This window comes from Nannobrachium achirus, assembly GCF_963921795.1.
Source record: "Nannobrachium achirus genome assembly, chromosome: 3".
In the NCBI taxonomy this organism is placed as follows: domain Eukaryota; kingdom Metazoa; phylum Chordata; class Actinopteri; order Myctophiformes; family Myctophidae; genus Nannobrachium; species Nannobrachium achirus.
Window position 1 is genome coordinate 1,464,439 of NC_137812.1, and position 24,259 is coordinate 1,488,697.

General features: G+C 40.8%; 1 pseudogene across 1 annotated transcript; it reads left to right on the plus strand.

The window, feature by feature from the left end:
- The first annotated feature begins 477 nt into the window (after nucleotides 1-477).
- On the plus strand, nucleotides 478-23,336 carry LOC308281577 (high-affinity choline transporter 1-like; annotated as a pseudogene). The gene is made up of 8 exons: nucleotides 478-661; nucleotides 4,784-4,900; nucleotides 6,098-6,253; nucleotides 11,348-11,496; nucleotides 19,156-19,317; nucleotides 20,442-20,595; nucleotides 21,632-21,849; nucleotides 22,653-23,336. The product of its transcript is annotated as a high-affinity choline transporter 1-like (transcript).
- Nucleotides 23,337-24,259: the final 923 nt, after the last annotated feature.

A 24,259-nucleotide genomic window follows, 5' to 3' on the forward strand; every position in this document is an offset into this window, starting at 1 on the left:
AAAACACCTTAAATATTTTATTTCTTCTAGAAATAGCTAATCTTTCACTCAATAGTGGAAATACCTGTCGCAAGTTGATGATGTCATAAATGTCATGGGTGATCTATCCCTATGGAATTTATGGCATACATGTGCAAAAACACATTTGAAATATTGATTTGATGCTCATATTAACCATAGGAAGTATTAGGTTTGTTTTTATTTGCACATGCATGCCATAAATTCCATAGGGATAGATCACACATGACATTTATGACATCATCAACTTGGACGGGCATTTCCCCTATTGAGTGAAAGATTAGCTATTACTAGAAGAAATAAAATAATTACGGCGTTTTTAATTTTACATTGTAGTTATAGAGGACAATGATAATGTATTAAGGCATATTTGTTGTATTAGCCAGGGATCCCTTTAATAAAGTGTCTGTCTGTCTGTCTGTCTGTCTGTCTGTCTGTCTGTCTGTCTACAGTGTGACAATGGCTCTGGACATAGGTGGGTTGGTAGGACTGTTGGTCTTCTATGCTCTGATCCTGGCAATGGGCATCTGGGCCTCTAAGAAATCCAGAAAGGAGGAGAAGAAATGTGTGGGCTCCAGGACTCACGTCACCATACTAGGGGGACGCAACATCAGCCTTTGGATTGGAGTCTTCACAATGACAGGTAAGGACGTCTAAGATTCAGATTCAGATTCAGATTCACTTTATTTCTCACTTAGATGCTCTGGGTACTAGGGCATTCACCAAATATTAAAATATTCGAATATTCGAATATCAAAGTCATTATTCGACGTTGTTCACCGAAGTAGATTTTTCTTTTTTTAATAAAATATATAGTTTATAAAACTAGATAGGAAGTCATAAGAATGAGCTGTCAATGCAAATGAATTTGTTAATGCTCTATACAAGGGGTTCTCAAACCTTTTTAGGCTGCGACCCCCAAAATAAACATAATTATTTGAACTGGGGACACCCACCCTGACAAGCACTTGGAATTGTAGGTATTACATTTAATGTGACTCGGTTCCACAGATAAATAATAGCCGATCTACATGCTCACATCGCCTCGCAACGTGAGGCGTTGTGAGCATGTAGATCTGCTATTTTCACAATGTCTGCCTCTTGCTTACTTAATATTTGACAGTTTGGCCAGTCCTGTTGAATATTCGACTATTCGAATACTTTGAGGTTGAATAATTCGAATACTAAAAATCACTATTCCTGAATGCCCTACTAGGTACATACATGGGAAAATCCTACGCTCGGAAGCTCCAGTTCAATAAAAACATGATAAAGCATATAAAAGACCTACATTAAAAGTACGTAATGAACAAACACAAGGTATGGCAATAATTAATCAGTAAGTTGTGTTTGTTTGCCTGTGCTTATGCCATGGTGATCTGACTGAGATCTGAATGAGATTCCAAAGAATACTGAATTAAATCCTGACTGAGATGGTAATTAATAGCATATAAAATATCGTCGTTGTCGAGATGTCCAAAAACCGTGCGTTTTGCATTTTCTATTTTTAAAATGATTTTAACAGCTATACGATACATATCACGATACATGGTTAACAATACGATACATGGAGGATATCGGTTCATACATGGCGAAACGATACGATTCGATTCAATGATTTAAAATCGATATAGTAACTAAATGAAATCTGTGTAAAAAATCTATTATTATGGATGTAAACGCTGTGATTCTCTGGCAAATACATGGACATTATATTTCAACATATATGGACAAACCCACCTTGACATGAACACAGAGATTACACACATTTATCGATAGACCAGTAGTTATATGGAATGGAAAGGCAATTAGACTCCTCTTTTTTCATTTTCCCTCATAAAAAATCCAAATACAAGGTACAAATACTTAGTTTCCATACAATCAATTATTTGCATTGCACAACGATTCGATACCGATTACCACATTTTAAAATGATACAATACAAAGCCAAAACAGTACGATATTTTGCTTTTGCAAACGATATAGTAGATCATCGCAAATTAAAATAAAATCTTCGATACAGTTACTATATCGTTACACCCCTATTGTGGGACACATCCGGAGAACAGCAGACATACAAGCTCACGTCGCGTCGCAGATGCAACCGTTGTGAGCTTGTAGATCACTCTCGGCTGCAACGCCGGAACTGCCGCACACCTTCTGCGCAATACACGATGGAACGTTGGAAACTAGCGGATATGTATTTGGCCGCTGCCTGTACTTTGGAAATGACTGACATCATTGATACGTCTGGGATCTCCACCATTTCTTCTGAGACTCCTACATTCAATCCCTCTTATAACTAGTCAAGTCGCTTGTGTAACTTCGTTCAAATTTTCGGGGGATTATGAAAATTATATATTTTTCGAGACTTCAGAGTATAACAAATCAGAAAATCCATGATTCCATTTGCAAAATCCGTAGGAAAATTTTTGACAGTTGCTGAAAGTTCACTTTCAGCAACTTACACTATACTATAAAGGAAAACAAAATACCCCCAAAATATCTGCTTTAAGTAGCATGTGAGGGGTCAAACTAGTTTTTTTTTTAATGATTATGAATCCATTGCAAGCATTTGTTTTGCATGAAAAAACATTCCTTGGGCTAAAAATAGCCCCCATGAAACTGTGAAAAGTGATGACTCATCATTAAACCATAGTTTTGTCAGGCCGTTTTTAGCCTAAGGAATGTTTTTGTGTGTGCAAAACAAAGGCTTGCATTGGATTCAGAATCATTAAAAACCCCTAGTTCGATCCCTTACATGCTAGTTAAAGCAAATTTTTGGGGGTATTTTTTTTCCTTTTTATTATAGTGAATGAGACACAAACTTTCAGCAGCTGTCAAAAGGGATTTTGCAAATGGAATCATGGATTTTCTTATTTGCTATACTCTGAAGTTTCCAATAATATATAGTTTTCATAATTTGAACGAACCTTTCATGTTTGGACATGAACTGGACTATACTGTGCACATATACTGGAGCCTCGGAGGAGGGGGTGGGTCTAACTTTTGAAAATCAACAGAAACAGTGGAGGGAGAGGGAGCTCAGCCAAAGCTCTTAATTGCTACCTTTGAACTTCAAAGGGGGGTAGTGCTTAACTCGTTAGCATCAATGACAACGACCTGTTTGATGCCTGTCATAGAGGGGAGGGGGAGGTGGGAATTTTTTTGTGTACACACAAGTCAAACACAACCCCTCCCACCAGATCTCTTGTGATTGGGAATTTCAAATCCCCATCCATCCATCCATCCATCCATCTTCAACCGCTTATCCGGAATCGGGTCGCGGGGGTAATAGTTCCAACAGAGACCTCCAGATTTCCTTATCCTGAGCAACTTACTCCACTCCCTCAGGGAGTATACCGAGGCGTTCCCAAGCCAGTTTGGAGATATAATCCCTCTGTCTGGTCTTGAAATCTCTTGTCAATGGGACAATGTCCCATTGACAAGAAGGGGTCATGCTCAAGCTCCCTCAGCCCTATGTTCCCTCAGCCCTATGTTCCCTCAGCCCTATGTTCCCTCACTCCCTAACAATTTATTATACCCTATGTTCCCTCAACCCTATGTTTCCCCCAGCCCTATGTTCCCTCAATTCCAAAATAGACCCTATGTTCCCTCAGCCCTATGCTCCCTCAATTCCAAAATAGACCCTATGTTCCCTCAGCCCTATGTTCCCTCAACCCAAAAATAGACCCTATGTTCTCTCAGCCCTATGTTCCCTCAGCCCAAAATAGACGGTGCCACCAGGAGTCGGTGGTCCCCGGGAATTCCCAGTGAGCAGCCCCGTTTGGGTGGTCATTTGGTAATTTTTGCACATTTGGTCAATTTTTACAACTGGGGGTCCCCTAGGGACCTGGGGGTCCCTGGAGCTCCAGGGGTCCTTGGAGGTTGTAGTTTGGCAGGCAAAGAGTTTGTGTGGAAATTTTGGCATGGATCGGGGCAACGGTGGTGGAGATATGAGTAGGGGGAAAGTGTGGCGTGTGACGAGTGACGTGACGGAGGGACAGGCAGACGGACGGAGGGACTGACGGCCGGTGGAGGTTTGGATAGTATGAGAGTGTAAGTAAACTGCGAGCTACGGTCGTAATTAACCAGGTTAGCATTCACCAGTATCATCAGGTTAGCATTCTTCAGGTTAACATTCACCAGGTTAGCATTCACCAGCATCGGCAGGTCAGCATTCGCCAGCCTTCAAAAGGTTAGCATTCACCAGTGTTGTCAGGTCAGAATTCACAGGTTAGCATTCACCAGGTTAGCATTCAACAGCGTCGGCAGGTTAGCATTCACCAGCATCGGACGAATGGTGCGTCAGAACAATGAGATGTCGGACCAATGCCATGGCACCGTCTATTTTGGGTTGAGGGAACATAGGGCTGAGGGAACATAGGGTCCTATTTTGGGATGAGGGAACATAGGGCTGAGGGAACATAGGGCTGAGGGAACATAGGACTGAGGGAACATAGGGTTGAGGGAACATAAGGCTGAGGGAACATAAGGCTGAGGGAACATAAGGCTGAGGGAACATAGGGTTGAGGTAGCTTGAGCATGGACCCGACAAGAAAAGGCTACACCACCTCTACTAATAACTAATTAAGGTGTGTGTGTGTGTGTGTGTGTGTGTGTGTGTGTGTGTGTGTGTGTGTGTGTGTGTGTGTGTGTGTGTGTGTGTGTGTGTGTGTGTGTGTGTGTGCGTGCGTGCATCTATGTGCGTGCATCTGTGTGCGTGCATCTGTGTGTGCGTGCGTGTATCGGTGTGTGTGATCAGCTACCTGGGTTGGAGGAGGCTACATTTTGGGAACCGCTGAGGCTGCCTACACTCCCTCTCGTGGTCTTATCTGGGCCTTAGTGCCCCCCCTTGCCTATTTCTTAAATCTCTCCATAGGTAAGAAACATGATGTCTGTTCATTCCAAATTCAATGAAAAGCATAATGACATTTGATAGATTCTATATTGACATATCTTATTCAAACTGGCATGTGGCTGGAGGTCACAAAATTGTCAGTGATCTGAACAAGACACCTATGTCCGCGAGCATAATTTGTTTTATGTTAATGCAAAGTAATTTCTTCTTTTCTGGATCTACATTTGTTATTATTTGATTTCCAATAATAAATATGTATACATTTGCATAAAGCAAGCATGTTTGTCCACTCCTATGTTACTAAGAGTATTGAAGACTTAAAGGAGTTTTTTTTTTCTATTGATTACTCACACCATAATACATAATATTTTTGGGGGGATTTTGTCGCATTCCTAAGACAAAAAATGTATTCCAATAATTTTACCCCATTGATGATGGGGACCCGAATGCATTTGGGTCTTTTGGGTATTTTAACTATTTTCGTAAATGAATGCCCTATACTCCGTCATTCTATGTCACGCAAAAATAGACGATCTACAAGCTCAAAACGTGTCGCGGTGCGATGCGTTTTGAGCTTGTAGATCAGCTATTTTGCTATTTTTGAATCGGAATCCTGAAAGTAAAAATTTCATTCAATTTCAAATGCATTTAGTTATACTTATGTTAACTTTATGGACTTAAATACACATTACATTCAACATGAAAAAGACAATATTTTACTTGTCATTAAAGTTACTACAGACTGAAGTAATTAAAGCGGATCATGTTTGCATGTTTGGAATTGGAACAGCTGAAATCAATAATATATCAGTATTCTGATATGAACCTGCGGGCCGCCTTAAGTGAAGGTGGGGGCCGCATGTGGCCCCCGGGCCGCCAGTTGCCCATGTATGACCTAAGCCCATAGCAGTTACCTTAGCACTCGCATACCCTCAATGACCATACATGAAAGCTAGATAGCATTTTTAGGTTTTATGTTACATTTTTTACTGATTAGGTGCTTGGTCTACCTACATTATTTTTTCTAGATTGATATTTCTATGCAAATGATGTAGATGTATTGTTGTATTACCTTGCTTATTGTATTGATGTATGAATTACAAGTAAGTCGCTCTGGATTAAGAGCTTCTGCTAAATGCCTAAACTGTAAACCGTGTTTGGTGTGCGCACCCGTGTTTAAAATCATTCTATTATTCTATTCATGCTTTGTCCCAACAGGAGGCTTGTTCTTTGCCAAGCCAATGAGGTCACAGAGGTTTGTGACAATGATGGATCCTTTTCATCGTCGTTATGGCAACGGTATCACCACCATCCTTCTGATACCCATTCTGATATGTGACCTGCTTTGGGTTGCCATTATCCTGTTGGCCTTGGGTCAGTGATAAAAATTTTTTTTTTTTTTTAATAACAATAATAGTCTATAAATATTGTCTTTAGTGAGTACCTAATTGTGTTGGGATGACTTGCTCAAAGTTATTAATCCTTAAAGGAGCTATAGTCAACTTTTTCTTGAAAAACGGATGCTAAAATAAAAATAATGTTTCGAAAATATTTTAGAAAAAAATATGCTTCATATATGTGTTTCTATTAAAAAATGACGACAAAAAGTTAAAATAATGATAAATTAATCATTTTGGCCATTGTCAGGCTGACACTTTGTTTACATTCTAGTATATTGTGTTAGACTAGGATGTAAACAAAGTGTCGGCCGGACAATGGCCAAAATTATTATTTTATCATTATTTTATGCTTTTTGTGGTCATTTTTGAATTGAAACACATATATGAAGCTTATTTTTTATAACATATTTTCGAAACATTATTTTAATTTTAGCATCCGTTTTTCAAGAAAAAGTTGACTATAGCTCCTTTAACAAATGCTTAACAAGTCATTAATAACTCTTTTACAAATAGTTTATTAATGATCTATTAACTACAAAAACATGTTTAATCCTTCTTTGGACAATGGATCCATATGGTGTGGTCAGACAATGAAACAACTAAAGTCAATGGGACCTCAGTGAAAAATTGTGCAGGAAAAGATCAAACACATCTGTTCAGAAGGATCTACAGTATTTACAAAAGCAAAGGAGGGCAGAACTGGACAAGTAAAGCTTGATGAAAAAGATTTTCACCCTTGAGAGAAAGTGTTTGAAATTGTCCAAAAATAACAATATACTGTAGTAACACTCCACAATCATAGTCAGTGGAAACCACTGACCACAGCCTAAGGTCCACAATCAGGTAGGTAGGTAGGTAGGTAGGTACTTTATTGATCCCCGAGGGGAAATTCAAGCGTTACAGCAGCTCATAAAAACGTCAATGAAAAAACACATGATGATAATAAATATCTAAAATAAATGCATCTAAGCAAGTTAAAATGTTAACTGACAAACCAAACGAAAACATTACTAATAGAGATCTGAAATAACTTGTATCCCACATCCCCCATCCTAACTGGCTTGGTCAAGCCAACCAGATGAGGAGTTGTACAGTCTTATAGCTGTGGGCAGAAAAGATCTCCTATAGCGTTCGTTTTTGCAAGTTGGATGTAACAGTCTGTTGCTAAAGGAGCTTTTTTGCCCTTTCACAGTGTCATGTAGTGGGTGAGAGGGGTTGTCCATGATGGCCAGGAGTTTAGTCCTGATCCTGTTATTGGCTACCTCCTCCACAGTATCCAATGGTGGTACCGAGGACAGAACCCGCTTTCTTGATAAGCCTATTCAGCCTCTTCCTGTCGCCCTCCTTGATACTGCCCCCCCAACATACCACCGCATAGAGCACTGCGCTGGCCACCACTGATTGATAGAACATGTTCAGCAGAGTCCTACACACACCAAAAGAGCTGAGCCTCCTCAGAAAGTAAAGCCGGCTCTGGCCCTTCTTGTACAGGACATCCGTGTTCCCAGTCCAATCCAGTTTATTGTCCATTTCCATCACCTCCAGCTTATAAATCTGCTCACCTCTGATTAAAGTTAGGAGACAGTGTCACAACAACACTGCATTTCTTTAAATCCTCCCATGCCCTTTATCATTATCTAATCATCTAATCACTAGTCATGTATGTCGTACAGTACATGACCTTTCTATTTCCATTGTTCCACATATCTTGCATCTCAACTATGCAAGGTCTAAGACTTTCTCATCATGATAGAAGATTTCTCATCAAGATATCACCACAGTGGAAAGAAACCACAGCTGTCGAAGCTACTGTACCATAACATTGTTTTAGATTGAAGGTAGAACTGGTCGAACTTGATCTCCTCCTCACCTCAACTAACCTCTGACAAGCCAGTAATCTCTACAATAACCAAATGACACTTACCCACTCACCTCTGCACCTAAATGGCCCTTTGGCTCATGCAATGGAAATACTAACTGTACTGATAAGACCCAAATATTGAAATCCCAAATACAGAATAGACGTTCAGCATGTCACATTTAATGCCCCTCTTAACCTCCTGGAAGTTTTTCTTCAGAATATGTACTGTAACCTCGTTAACCCCCCATTTTGGGCATGTCATTGTAGACCAAGTAAATAAACACATAAGTAATGAGAAACATTTCTGAAAATGTGTTGTGAGCTTGTAGATTGGCTTTCAAAACAATGCCTTATGTTTCTTTGTGCTCAATCTGTAGCATATTGGCATAGACAATTAGGATTTTATTATGTATTTCTGGTCAAAAAAGAAAAAAAAGAGAAAGAAATATATAGGCCTATATATATATATATGTTACAGTCAGTTTGGGTAACTCAGTGAGATTGGGGTGCTCGTTTTGTCGTTCACCACACACCCCTAACACCACCTGGATTAATTCACCTTGATAGTCTCTTATCAGCGCACCTGTGTAATTCTGCGTATTCATCAATCGTTTGCGACACCTCTTTCGTTGTTTATCCACTAGCCTAGCTTAGCTGTGTTTAGCCATTAGCTTACTCTGCCTAACTCTAACCCTAACCCTAACCTTAACCTCTGTAAAACTATGCCTAACCCTAACCCTAACCCTAACCTCCGTGGGGTGAGGCGCTATCATTCCTGCCGACGCTACGTTGTCGTTGTTGTTGTGGTGGATCAAAGCGACCGCTTGTTCTGCCCCGCACCGCACGACGAGCGCTCCTGTTCTCAATTTCACTGAAACTCAAAAAAACTGACATATTACGTAAAAGACTAAAAATAACACTAAAACTAATCAAAACTAAACTAAAACTAAACATTTACAAAAAATAAAAACAAAACTAGCAACCCCACTTTAAAAACGAATTAAAACCAAACTGTAATTGAAAACAAAATCACAAAACTAATCAAAATAAAAACGAATGAAAAAATCCAAAACTATTATAACCTTGGTGGTAACCAACCTAACCCTAACCCAAATAATAACGCTGTGCTGACAATCTGAAATGTATTTTTCAGTGAGAGTGAGCTGCTCTGCACTGCAGTAGCCAGAGTTGATCAGTTCTTTACAACAACAACAACAACACAGTGCACAGATACAAACTTTCCTCCATTCTAAAGTGTCAGTGAGTGCGGTGCATGTCTTAAACACCAGCAGATGGCATGCATAATGTTCACATGTATCGATAGACAACAACATTGTTTATTAGACACAATCAGAATTACTATAATAAGTGCTTTGCGATTATTATAACCGGTCATCACGGCCCTCCCTCACTGCACCACACACTGTCTGCAGCTGTCAGATTCTCACAGAAAACAACACTGCCCAATGTCCAACCATACAACATTACACAGGCCCAGGGACGTGCTGGCCATTGGGAAAAGCGGGACAACTCCCGAACGGCCGGTTCATTCCCGGCCGTTCGGGGAAAAAATTAAAAATAAAATGTCTGCCTTCGTTCCATTTTGGGGGCTGGGCAGCCAATAAAGTAAATCGTCACTGTCGGGCAGAAACCTTGTATCTCCAAGTTTCAAATTTCAAAGCCCTGGTTCATCATACAAGGCCGTCGCACAAAAGTAGTGAAAACAGCAGATCTACAAGCACACAACGCCTCGCACCGCGAGGCGTTGTGTGCTTGTAGATCTCCTGTTTTCACTAGTTTAAATCATTTTTTAAATGATAAATACAAAACAAACGGTTTTGGACATACAAGGTTTCCACCCGACAACGACGAAATATAACTCATGTAATTGGCCCACTGGCTTGTCACTTGTCATGATCTGAAATGGCAAATCTTTGAGTAGCAGCAGCGCTATAGAGAGAGATCTCTCTCTATAGCGCGAAATGAGGGCCTCTCCAACTCTTTTTTTCCAGGCTGAATCAGGGGCCCAGCACGTCCCTGCACACGCCTAACACAGCATGCCATGCAGGGTATGAACGCAAAGCGCTGCACGTTGTATGACTTACCAATATAGTGCTTTCTTTTAAAGGACAACTTTCTTTTTTTAGAACATAGGTTCATATTTTAGATTGTAATTAGAGAAAAGAAAAGATGAGTGTTAAAATGTTTTCATTTACTGCTTTCTATTGTTTTAGCGATTTTAGTATTTGGATTTTAGTGGGTGGGGGCATGCGTACAAGTGGCTATATATGTCTTTTTAGACAAAATATGCCGGCAATTTTGTGTTACTATTTACACCAGCCCCCATAAGTCATATCTGCCCATGAAACATTGCGGTGCATCTTGGGAATGGGCTTATTGTGTCTAAAAATACATAATTACATTAGCCACTTGCATGCATGCCCCCAACCTGGGGGGCATGAATGCAAATCAAAATTGTTAAAATCACTAAAATGATAAAATGCCATATGATCTGGGGCAAAGTGTGGTGTTGCCAGGCAATACCACCTGGAAAAGTAGTGTTGCCATGGCAATACTGGCAACTGGTGGCCATGTGAGAACTCCAATGATCCTGAAGGTGCAAGGGCCCTATTTTGGCACACAACTTAGGCGATGCTTTATTTTAATGCAAACACGAGTGCACACACCACTACTGGGTGGTGTTACTGCTACTGAATTAGTCTTGGCTGTGTTTAGGGAGCATCATCAACACCCCCAAACTGCCCAAAATCTATAACCTTTTTTTAACCTTGTGTCCCACATTAGAATGAAACACTATGAGAATATCTTTACGAGGTATATACTGATGTTTCTGGTTGACATTGGCACATTCCACTCAGGTTTTTTCATCTCACTCATGTCACTTTGTCTTCTGACCTCACTCAGCAACGAAATAAAAATAAAATAAACACAAATAAAAATAAAACAATTTACAGGAGGCAAGCAGTGATCACCCCATGATGTGCACTGCAATGTAGTTTCAAATGCACATTGCAGGTGCTTTTTGAGCGTAGAAAAAAAAATAAAAAGAAGACATGTGTGACATGCATGATCTGGGCAGATTGCCCCAGGAAATGTGCCAATCTCAACCCAAAACAACGGAACGTACATGACTTTACAATGGTACATTCAACCATTCAAACACTGATGTATTGTGCATTTTTACAGGTGGGACAGTCAGTGTGGTCCTTGATCTTCCTTCGTCCTACGCCATCATCATTTCTGCAGCCGTTGCTGTCATCTACACACTACTGGGAGGGTTTTATTCGGTTGCCTACACGGATGTCATCCAGCTCGTGATCATCTTCATCAGCATGGTGAATACTACTTATTGCAAACAGCCTCAACAGTCAACTTCATGTGGGGGTCTAATGTATGTTGGAGAGGCTTATTATCTATATCATATATCTATATCATATGTTTTCAAAGTGGGTGACGGGGCACCCTGGTGTGCCGTGACGGCAGTCCAGGGGTGCCGCAAGATCATTTGATAATATTTGGAATTTAAGTATCAAGTTATTTTCAGTCAGTTCTAACCACAACGTTTTCCTCGCAACATAATCACTAAAATATTGTCACTGTCAGGCAGAAACCTTGTATCTCCAAGTTTCAAATGTGTACGTATTTTGGTAAAGCAAAGCCCTGCTTCATCATACAAGGCTGTCGCACAAACTAGTGAAAACAGCCGATCTACAAGCACACAACGCCTCGCGATGTTGTGTGCTTGTAGATCTGCTGTTCTCACTAGTTTAGTACATTTTATAGATGATAAATACGATGAAACGAAAGGCTTTTGCACACCTACAGCGACAGGTGCCGTCGAGGAGAGACCAAACAATGGTCGGCGAACTGAAAAGGCAAAAACTCCACGCACACTGTCTTCCAATGCAAAAAGGGGAATTTAATAAAGTAATGCAACGTTTCGGTATTTAAACCTTCATCAGGCAAACTTTTGTACAGAGTGTGAGAGATCTTTTTTAAAAGGCTGACAGACCTATGGTGGACCAATCAGGACGCACCAACATTATGACATCACATTTTTAAGGTGATATACTCTCAAAAGAGAAACAAAATTCCATACATCTGTGCATTAATACCATATTCAACATTTTAAAAAACATGACAGTACATAGTAAGGGAAAAATGCCAAATATGAAGTATGAATAGTACAAAAATCATGTTAATTAATCAACAAAATAATAAAGGCAAAAAAGCAGGTGGAACCATCATGAAAAACTGTCCCTGTAAAAAAGAGAGGAGGGAAACAGTTTAAAATATAACCAGGTCAGCTTAAAATAGAAATAACCAGCATAAGTAGAAAAATACAAATTGACACCATAATTAAAAACGTATCAAGATAAGAACGAATCAAAGCATGACATTTAGCAGTAATTCATCATTCAGGCCTTTTGGTGCCAAAGTTTGCAAACTAAAAATCCAATATGCTTCACGTCTTTTAAGCAGCAGGTCATGATCGCCACCTCTGCGTGGCGGATCGACCTTTTCAATGCCGCAAAAACGAAGTGTTGAGATGTCATGCTTATGATCGTTGAAGTGTACAGCCACTGGGTAATCCCTATCATTTCTACGTATAGAGCTTTTGTGTTCACTAATCCTTAATTTTAGTTTTCTAGTGGTTTTGCCCACATAGGCTAAACCACAAGGGCAAAGCAACATGTACACAACATGAGTAGAGGCACAGGTTATGACACTTTTAATCGGGAACAGTTTGTTTGAATGAGGATGGCGAAATGTTTCAGTTTTATATGTGTTATTACATTGCGCACAGCTACCACACCGATAATTGCCATTTGGAAGTGGAGCTAAGAGCCTCTGGCTGGGCTGGGCAGGAGAAGATCTCTGATCAGCATGAACCAATCTGTCTTTCAAATTCTGTCCACGTTTGTACACAAAAAGAGGCTCGTGTACAAAAGTAGGGGCCAGAGCAGGGTCGGATGTCAAAAGATGCCAGTGTTTTTTAAAAACTGGTTTTATGACTCCCAAGTGAGGAGAGAAAGTGGTGATGCATGTTACTGAAAACTTTTTCTCTTTTCTCTCACTTTTTCTTAATAGGTCTGCCCGTGGTTTTTTAAGTGCCATATCACATGCTTTTTTAATCCAATCAGCAGGGTAACCCCGCTGAATAAATCTACTGTAGCTGTCATGTCATCAGCTTTCTGGATATAGTCCTCAGTAGAGGTACAGACTCTCCTCAACCTAAAGAACTGGCTTTTTGGAAGCCCTCTCTTAAGAGGAGTGGGATGAAAACTGCTTGCCAACAATAAAGTATTTTTATCTGTTTCTTTTCGATACAAGGTGGTAACTAAAATATTGTTTTCTTTTATGATCCACATATCGAGAAAATGCACTTTTTGCGCACTGCAATCCATGGTAAACTGTAAGTGGCTGTTAAAACTGTTCAATAATTTGTAAAACTCTTGCAGTTCATCAAAAGAGCCTTGATACAGACAGAATACGTCATCAATGTATCTATACCACTTCAGTATTTTGGGCAAGTGTGCATTTAGTGCTGGGTTAAACACGTAGTTTTTCTCAAAAAACCCCACATACAAATTTGCATAGTTTGGGGCACAAATAGAACCCATGCTTGTCCCCGACATCTGTAGGTAAAAATCACCATTAAAATTGAAGTAATTCTTTTTCATTACCCAATTTGTGAGTTCAATGATGAACTCGTTAGGGGGAATAGAGTTAGTGTCGCGATTATTAAGATAAAAGCCTAAAGCCTCTACACCACCCTCATGGGGTATGTTTGTGTAGAGGCTGGCAACATCAAAGGTAACCAAAAACACATCGTCTGGCAAGTCAGTTAAACATGAAATCTTATTCATAAAATCAGTAGAGTCTCGAATATATGCTGGTAAAGAATGAACATAAGGTTTAATAAAGGAGTCAACAAATTCAGACAATGGGGCCAACAATGAGTTAGTCTGGGCTATAATAGGGCGACCAGGGGGGTCGATTAATGATTTATGTATTTTAGGTAGGGTGTACATGACTGGACGGACAGGATGCTGACAATATAAAAAACCATGTTGAGCTTTAGTGATCCAGCCTTTAATTTTGGCATCTTCTAAAAATAAACGTACTTCTTGTTGAAACAACAAAGTGGGATCACTCTTAAGTTTTTTATAAACATTAGTATTGGACAATTGAGACATGATTTCTGCTTCATATTTGTCTTTGTCTTGAATGCAAATACCCCCGCCTTTATCTGCCGATTTAATTACAATATCCTTGTCATTAATCAATTCATTCAATGCAGTCTTTTCATTGTCCGTTTTTTTTTGACGTGAAAAGGCTGGTTGATTTTTTTCATTATGTCTTGTTCGACTACCCTGCAAAAAGTATTGATAGAAGCATTGAAAGTATTAGGGCAGAAAGTACTTTTTTGTCTAAAGGAGGTAGCGGTGGCGCCTGGTATGGCACTGCTGTCCGTTTTATTTGAAAATAAATGTCTCAGTTTAATTTGTCTGAAACATTTAAACAAGTCCACTTTTAAGCCAAATACATTGACTCCACTTGTGGGAACAAAAGAAAGGCCCTTGGAGAGCAGTGACAGTTGATCTTTGGACAGTTCTTTTGAAGAGATGTTGATTACCGTGTCTTTGTGTAGCTGCGGGTCCAGGGCCGGTTGCTCTTTTGGTAACCGCCTCCCCCGCCTGCATTTCTTCTTTGGCCTCCGTTCCCGCGGCCCCGGACGCGGCCGCGGCGCGCGTCTAAAAAAGGGGTACCCGCCGGTGCAGGACCACTGGAGGAATCACTGTCGAAGGTATAGTCGCTATCCGTGGAAACGTGTCCTCTTGAAGGGTAGACTCTCCGGTAGGAAGAGGTCCCTGAGGGCGGTCTGGATCCATGACTGGATGCTGGGGCGCTCGTGCGTAATTGCGCATCTCCAGGCCTGGAGGGCTGGGAGGGTTGAGTCGGCGCCGAGTCAGTCACGGCTTGTCCTTTCTTTTGCCATTCGTAGACTTCATTTCTCAGATAGTCTTCGGTGTCACGTTTATATTTCTTAATCTTGCGTGCAAGCAAATAGTCTTTGTATTGCTGTAAAGAGTCTTTTATGGACTTATCCATTGTTGAAAAGTCGACTCCACTTTTATGTTTAAGAATATCTTCTTGTTCCTGGATTAGTTTCTTTACCTCGTCTGCTTCAGAAGATACGTATTCTATGATGAGCAGCATGAGGTCCAGGGAACATTTATTAAGGATCTCTCCCCATTTATGAACGAATTGTTCATCTGAATTCCCAATAGTTGGAGCTTTTTGCATGCGTAAACCTTTTGGGATCTTTTTGTTTCTCCAGTATTCACTTAAAGTCGAGCCGTGCAACAGGAGACGTGTTTCTTTTTTATAGAGTCTCTCTAGTTTGGCTTTTAGGTCGTCAGAGGAGACAGACATTTCCATTATAGTGTTCGGAATTAGGATTCTCTCGGCGTCCTGACTGGAGAATTCAAACGTAGTCGCGCGGTTCTGAGTAAGCGCGTTAATATCTTGAAAGGAGGTCATCATTGCAAAATAGCTCCAAACAACTTGCAAAAGAGTAGGGTGCCAAAAGTAGAGACCAAAAAACTGGTTTTGGCTTGAATCAATGAAACGAAAGGCTTTTGCACACCTACAGCGACAGGTGCCGTCGAGGAGAGACCAAACAATGGTCTGCGAACTGAAAAGGCAAAAACTCCACGCACACTGTCTTCCAATGCAAAAAGGGGAATTTAATAAAGTAATGCAACGTTTCGGTATTTAAACCTTCATCAGGCAAACTTTTGTACAGAGTGTGAGAGATCTTTTTTAAAAGGCTGACAGACCTATGGTGGACCAATCAGGACGCACCAACATTATGACATCACATTTTTAAGGTGATATACTCTCAAAAGAGAAACAAAATTCCATACATCTGTGCATTAATACCATATTCAACATTTTAAAAAACATGACAGTACATAGTAAGGGCAAAATGTCAAATATGAAGTATGAATAGTACAAAAATCATGTTAATTAATCAACAAAATAATAAAGGCAAGACATAATGAAAAAAATCAACCAGCCTTTTCACGTAAAAAAAAAACCTAACGGACAATGAAAAGACTGCATTGAATGAATTGATTAATGACAAGGATATTGTAATTAAATCGGCAGACAAATATGAAGCAGAAATCATGTCTCAATTGTCCAATACTAATGTTTATAAAAAACTTAAGAGTGATCCCACTTTGTTGTTTCAACAAGAAGTACGTTTATTTTTAGAAGATGCCAAAATTAAAGGCTGGATCACTAAAGCTCAACATGGTTTTTTATATTGTCAGCATCCTGTCCGTCCAGTCATGTACACCCTACCTAAAATACATAAATCATTAATCGACCCCCCTGGTCGCCCTATTATAGCCCAGACTAACTCATTGTTGGCCCCATTGTCTGAATTTGTTGACTCCTTTATTAAACCTTATGTTCATTCTTTACCAGCATATATTCGAGACTCTACTGATTTTATGAATAAGATTTCATGTTTAACTGACTTGCCAGACGATGTGTTTTTGGTTACCTTTGATGTTGCCAGCCTCTACACAAACATACCCCATGAGGGTGGTGTAGAGGCTTTAGGCTTTTATCTTAATAATCGCGACACTAACTCTATTCCCCCTAACGAGTTCATCATTGAACTCACAAATTGGGTAATGAAAAAGAATTACTTCAATTTTAATGGTGATTTTTACCTACAGATGTCGGGGACAAGCATGGGTTCTATTTGTGCCCCAAACTATGCAAATTTGTATGTGGGGTTTTTTGAGAAAAACTACGTGTTTAACCCAGCACTAAATGCACACTTGCCCAAAATACTGAAGTGGTATAGATACATTGATGACGTATTCTGTCTGTATCAAGGCTCTTTTGATGAACTGCAAGAGTTTTACAAATTATTGAACAGTTTTAACAGCCACTTACAGTTTACCATGGATTGCAGTGCGCAAAAAGTGCATTTTCTCGATATGTGGATCATAAAAGAAAACAATATTTTAGTTACCACCTTGTATCGAAAAGAAACAGATAAAAATACTTTATTGTTGGCAAGCAGTTTTCATCCCACTCCTCTTAAGAGAGGGCTTCCAAAAAGCCAGTTCTTTAGGTTGAGGAGAGTCTGTACCTCTACTGAGGACTATATCCAGAAAGCTGATGACATGACAGCTACAGTAGATTTATTCAGCGGGGTTACCCTGCTGATTGGATTAAAAAAGCATGTGATATGGCACTTAAAAAACCACGGGCAGACCTATTAAGAAAAAGTGAGAGAAAAGAGAAAAAGTTTTCAGTAACATGCATCACCACTTTCTCTCCTCACTCGGGAGTCATAAAACCAGTTTTTAAAAAACACTGGCATCTTTTGACATCCGACCCTGCTCTGGCCCCTACTTTTGTACACGAGCCTCTTTTTGTGTACAAACGTGGACAGAATTTGAAAGACAGATTGGTTCATGCTGATCAGAGATCTTCTCCTGCCCAGCCCAGCCAGAGGCTCTTAGCTCCACTTCCAAATGGCAATTATCGGTGTGGTAGCTGTGCGCAATGTAATAACACATATAAAACTGAAACATTTCGCCATCCTCATTCAAACAAACTGTTCCCGATTAAAAGTGTCATAACCTGTGCCTCTACTCATGTTGTGTACATGTTGCTTTGCCCTTGTGGTTTAGCCTATGTGGGCAAAACCACTAGAAAACTAAAATTAAGGATTAGTGAACACAAAAGCTCTATACGTAGAAATGATAGGGATTACCCAGTGGCTGTACACTTCAACGATCATAAGCATGACATCTCAACACTTCGTTTTTGCGGCATTGAAAAGGTCGATCCGCCACGCAGAGGTGGCGATCATGACCTGCTGCTTAAAAGACGTGAAGCATATTGGATTTTTAGTTTGCAAACTTTGGCACCAAAAGGCCTGAATGATGAATTACTGCTAAATGTCATGCTTTGATTCGTTCTTATCTTGATACGTTTTTAATTATGGTGTCAATTTGTATTTTTCTACTTATGCTGGTTATTTCTATTTTAAGCTGACCTGGTTATATTTTAAACTGTTTCCCTCCTCTCTTTTTTACAGGGACAGTTTTTCATGATGGTTCCACCTGCTTTTTTGCCTTTATTATTTTGTTGATTAATTAACATGATTTTTGTACTATTCATACTTCATATTTGGCATTTTGCCCTTACTATGTACTGTCATGTTTTTTAAAATGTTGAATATGGTATTAATGCACAGATGTATGGAATTTTGTTTCTCTTTTGAGAGTATATCACCTTAAAAATGTGATGTCATAATGTTGGTGCGTCCTGATTGGTCCACCATAGGTCTGTCAGCCTTTTAAAAAAGATCTCTCACACTCTGTACAAAAGTTTGCCTGATGAAGGTTTAAATACCGAAACGTTGCATTACTTTATTAAATTCCCCTTTTTGCATTGGAAGACAGTGTGCGTGGAGTTTTTGCCTTTTCATAGATGATAAATACAAAACGAACGGTTTTGGACATACTAGGTTTCCACCCGGCAACGACGATATGCTATAAATATAAGGTGCTGGGAGTGAAAATTATAATGTAGGGGTGCCTCGGATTAAAAAAATATTTATGGGGTGCCCTGAGACAAAAAAGTTTGCGAACCCCTGGTCTATATCAGCCAATGTGCTAGACCGGTGGGGGACGGAATGCTGAGGTGGAGTGCAACACCTGCCATCAGCTCCCACCAGTACTTACCACAGGACTTGGAAGCGACTACTAGAAATATACTCATGTTTTGATATAAGACATATATATGTTTGCCCTAATTTATACTACCCAGTTTTGATTTGCCTAATAAGGACAAGACTAAAATATTATGTTTAATGCAATAACTGTACCTAAATAAAATCACTCCTCTAATCACATTGCTGCAGTTTTTACTTTTCTTTTCTTTCTTTCTAGTGGCTCTGTGTTCCCTTCCTGCTTCTCAACCCATCATGATCACCATCATCATCATCATCATCATCATCATCATCTAATGTCACGCTTACACCCAACCTTTCCTGGTTGGGTGAGCTGAAGATGGAGGATGCTGGAAAATGGATAGATGAATTATTATCGTTGGTTCGTTGTTGCTTTTTTAGTATCTGTTTTTTGTATAATTATTATTGTGTAATCCATGTGTGCACTCACTGGTTCAGCGCCTTAGTGTTTAGGCCTGATATTACTGCTATTATTTTAAATAGGCTTATGGCCAAGTGTAAAGAGTACTCTTTCTTATCTTTCAAGGATTTGAAGTCAATTTGGATCAGCAATCAGTATGCCACACCATCTCTAATATAATGATACTGTGTTAAAGGGCTCTCTCATCTTAAATTAATTTACAAAAAGCAATACATTCAGTGCATGAAGTTTGATGCGGGTGCAATAGATAGGCTATACTTATAGCGTGTTCAGCAGAACAACAGATGCCAGGAGGTAGGAACACTCACAACTTTAGCCTAGTTAAATCCCTTAACTTGATCAGTAACAGGGTGGGGGCATGCATTTCCTATTTGAATCCTCCCCACTTGCATCATTCCGAGTAGGTCGGTGCCCGACGGGCACAGGTCTAGTGACTGTAAAGTAGGACATTAACGAAAAAGTCGACAAGTCGACTCAGTCGACTTCATTACACAAGTCGACTCCCACCAGAGAAAGTCGAAGTTGAAAAAAAAAAAAAAATCTATTGTGAAAATAGCCGATCTACATGCTCACAACGCCTCGTGAGCATGTAGATCGCCTATTTTCACAATTTCTGCCGCTATATATTTGACATTTTGGACAATGTTTAATTTGCCATTTTATAGGTATTAAAAAGTCCTTAAATTGGCACTTTAGAAATGTGCAGATACCCTCTATACACTTAAACTTTATGTTGGTTTGTTTACAGTTGAGTGAGAAAACAATGTTTCACATTAAGTTAATCATTTGGGGACCCCCTAAAATAATTGGGGGGGGTCGTGTGTGATGTGATGCCGTCATCAAACGATAAAGTCGACATCAACTCAAGTTTTTTACTGAGTCGAGTCGACTTGCAAAAATCACAAGACAAGCTACAAGTTACATCACAAGTTAATGCCCTAGTGTGTGTGTGTGTGTGTGTGTGCGTGCGTGCGTGCGTGCGTGCGTGCGTGCGTGCGCGCGTGCGGTGTGGTGCGTGCGCGCTTGCGTGCGTGCGTGCGCGTGTGCGTGTGTGCATGCTGAAGACTCTGGGAGGACTGTGCTACCAGGCCTTCTACCAGAGGATCCTTTCGGCTGCATCAAATGCTCAGGCTCAGATCACCAGCTTGGCCGCAGCTCTGCCCTGTCTCATCTTGGGAATTCCCTCCATCATCATAGGAGCAGTGGCTTCCACTGCAGGTACGTTGTGAACGCACACATTGCACACACTGTTAAAGAATGAGTATCTACGTTTCCTAATTGTTGTCATCGTGACGATCAATGATAAATACAAGAACCATAACTTTCCAGAACTAAGAACTTTCAAGAACCTGTGAAGTTCCGGGACCAAGTTCTGCTTACGTTTCCATATAACCAGACCTAACCGGGAGGTCCCATGAAAAAGAGCAGCAGCGCTCCTGGCCCCTTCCATAGGTTCCCAGAACTCAAGTTTAGTACTACTGTACATCAAGAGTAGGATCTAAAAAAGGTTCTCAGAACCCGGGTTGTGAGCTATGGAAACAATAACAAAAAATACTGTATTATACCGAATATAACACGATATTTTATTCTATAAAACACATCCTCAACGTTATGTATCTTTCAGGACCTTTCCCTGCTCTCCTCACAGCCCCGCGAACTCCTACGGTAATTACCGTACACTGTCTACATATTGTGCAGCGACATTTAGACCCCGCGGCTCATTTCACCTCCCGTTTGGCAAAGTCAGATGGCTTTGGCATTGAACTTACCGGGGCGCGTGTGTGTGCGTTGTTCTCGCGTTCTGATTTAGGCATAACTATAGGTTAGGCCTAAATGGGTTAATGCATGTTATCTCTGTATGAGCTTTGGGAGCGTGTCGCTGTTACTACATGTCATCTTTTCGACATCGGACTCTAACCCTCACCCTAACCTTAACCTCCGTGGAGTGAGTCGCTAACCCTCCGGTCGAAATGACGGGCGTTCGCAAAAGTGAGATTTCCCCTGAGCTTTCCTATAATAATTTAAAATAAAAAGGTTTTCTTTACAAATAACTTATAATATATACAATATATAATATTTTGTCTTCAACATATTTTTTTCCAAAAATGATAATTGAAAAATAGGAATTGTCTTATAATCAGAGTCGTATAATATTCGGGCTAATACGGTAGGTTCAGGTTCTGGAAAGTTCTGGTTCCACCCCGTGGTGGACAAGGGGCTTCAGACACAAACGTGTGGAAGTTGATCTTTTCAGACTGGAACCAGACACAATACGGACTTCCACCTCCGTTTGAGCGTGGGGAGGCAGGGAATGTGCTGCCGCTGGCCGTGCAAAACTTCACCCCATACTGGGTGTCAGTGTTGGGTATCGGAGCCATAAGTGCCGCTGTCATGTCTTCAATGGACTCAGTCCTGCTTGCTGTTGCCTCCCTGTTCACTCATAATATCTACAAGAACCTTCTCCGGAAACAGGTTTGAAACTGTGTACAGTATTAAGTGTCTCTGCGAATGAGCTCATGTGCACGTTTGTGTTTGTGTGTCTTTGTGTGTCCTTAGGTACGTAACCATTTACTGTGACTCTATGCATGTGTGTGTGTGTGTGTGTGTGTGTGTGTGTGTGTGTGTGCGCGTACTGGTGTTTGTGTCTTCGTGTACGTGCAGTCTGTAGGTGTCTACGAGTAAGAAGTCAGAGAGCCAATAAAAATCAAACCCTCTTTGAAGCGATTGGTGCATTTGAGCAGTTCATTTCATGAAGCTACTGTATATACCCTGTGTGTGTGTGTGTGTGTGTGTGTGTGTGTGTGTGTATGTGTGTGTGTGTGTGTGTGTGTGTGTGTGTGTGTGTGTGTGTGTGTGTGTGTGTGTGTGTGTGACGGTGTGTGTGTGTGTGTGTGTGTGTGTGTGTGTGTGTGTGTGTGTGTGTGTGTGTGTGTGTGTGTGTGTGTGTGTGTGTGTGTGTGCGTGCGTGCGTGCACGGGCATGTGTGTGTGTGAGGAAAGTGTGGCTGTGATTGTAAAGCATATTACATGCTGTAGCGTGTATGTGTGTGTGCGTGCGTGCGTGCGTGCGACACCTATTGTTGGTACTTATTCATGGTCTGGAGAGGGCACTTTTTAAAGACGGGTAAAAGGGCAGGGGCTTTGATGTCTATGTGTGCACGTGCCTGAATAAGACACAGTCAGACAGCAAAGATGATGCATACATAGGCTATATCATCTTTCACCATCACTGAAGTGACAACTTATTTAATGAATCTTTTTCCATTCCCTCTCCAGGCACCAGACAGGGAGTGTGCATGGGTGATCCGCATAAGTGTTCTGCTGGCAGGCGTGGCTGGCACAGGCCTGGCCTTCTCCGGGGAAGGTGTCCTGTCCCTCTGGCTGCTGATTTCAGACCTGCAGATCTGCGTGATATTCCCCCAGATCGTCTGTGTCCTGCATTGTAGCCGCGCCAATGGTTACGGCGCAGCTGCCGGCCTCGTCCTGGGGACCTTGCTGAGACTTCTAAGTGGGGTGCCGATCCTCCACCTCCCCCCTGTCCTGCTGTTCCCCGGTTGGGCGGAGGATGAGCTAACAGGGGAGATCATCCAGAGGTTTCCCTTCAGGACGTTGGTAATGTTGCTAACCTTGCTCGTCATTGTCTCATCCTCTTTGCTGGCACGTCTGGTCTTCGCCCGCCACGTGCTGCCTCGTTCCTGGGACCTCCTTGGTGTCTTGAGGGAGCATGGGGATGCCATAGGTTTAAGGAATGTAAACGGAGTGAAGAGAGAGGATGTAGACTTACCCGCTACTACTGATGATTTGCCCGAGCCACAACCCGCGACCCCAACCCCAGGTGACCCCAGAGGTGGAGACCTGAGATGTATACACCCTGCTAAACCCGACCCCAATTGGCTAACAGCATCAGAAGATGTCTGCAGACCGTGCGAGGACCAATGTTCTAAAAGCACGGCTTTCTGAGCAGAATTGGTCCACGTAGAGCAGAACATCTCCCTGGTCTTAATGTGGGAATGTCTTTCTATCAATTCTGATGGTTTCTGGTTGACATTGGCACATTTCACTCAGGTTTTTTTTTCATCTCACTCACGTCACTTTGTCTGCTGACCTCACTCAGCAACAAAATAAAAATAAAATAAACAAAAATACAAATAAAACAATTCACAGGAGGCAAGCAGTGATCACCCCATGATGTGCACTGCAACGTAGTTTGAAATGCACTACATTGCAGGTGTTTTTTTTTTAGTAAAAACATAAAAAAGAAGACACATGTGACATGCATGGTCTGGGCAGATTGCCTCAGGAAATGTACCAATCTCAACCAAAAACAACGGTACTTTCGTGGTCCTGAAGTATTACATTTTACAACTCAATTTCGGCTCTGGTTCATTTGCCCATAATGTTGTTTGGCAGCACATTTGAACCGGAAACACATGTGACACCTTAATATTATGTCACCTACTTTTATTATTTTGTCCTGCCTTTATTCAATAGCACTGTGAGAGAAAAAGGAAACAGCTAAAGAGTCGGGGAGTGACTAGCTTGCAGCAAAGATAAAGGTGGGTTTGGGAATTAAACCTGGGACTCAGATAAAACGGGTATCAGAGCCTATCTGTTACGCCATTTCTGTTCTGCACACTGTGTTGGGCAACGTCAACCCCAAGCTTTTTATTTATTTTTAGGAACATTTATTGAGTAATGAGTAAATATTTTCTTTAGTTCTTTTTTGTTTCGTTTTTTGCATTACCGTAAGTTTACTATGAAATACAACAATAAGACAAACCCATCAAATGCCTACAGACAGAGTATAAGAAAAGGAAAATACTAATTCCATAACACTTAACTATAGACCATATTCACACCGCGGTCTCTATAAAGCAGCCTGC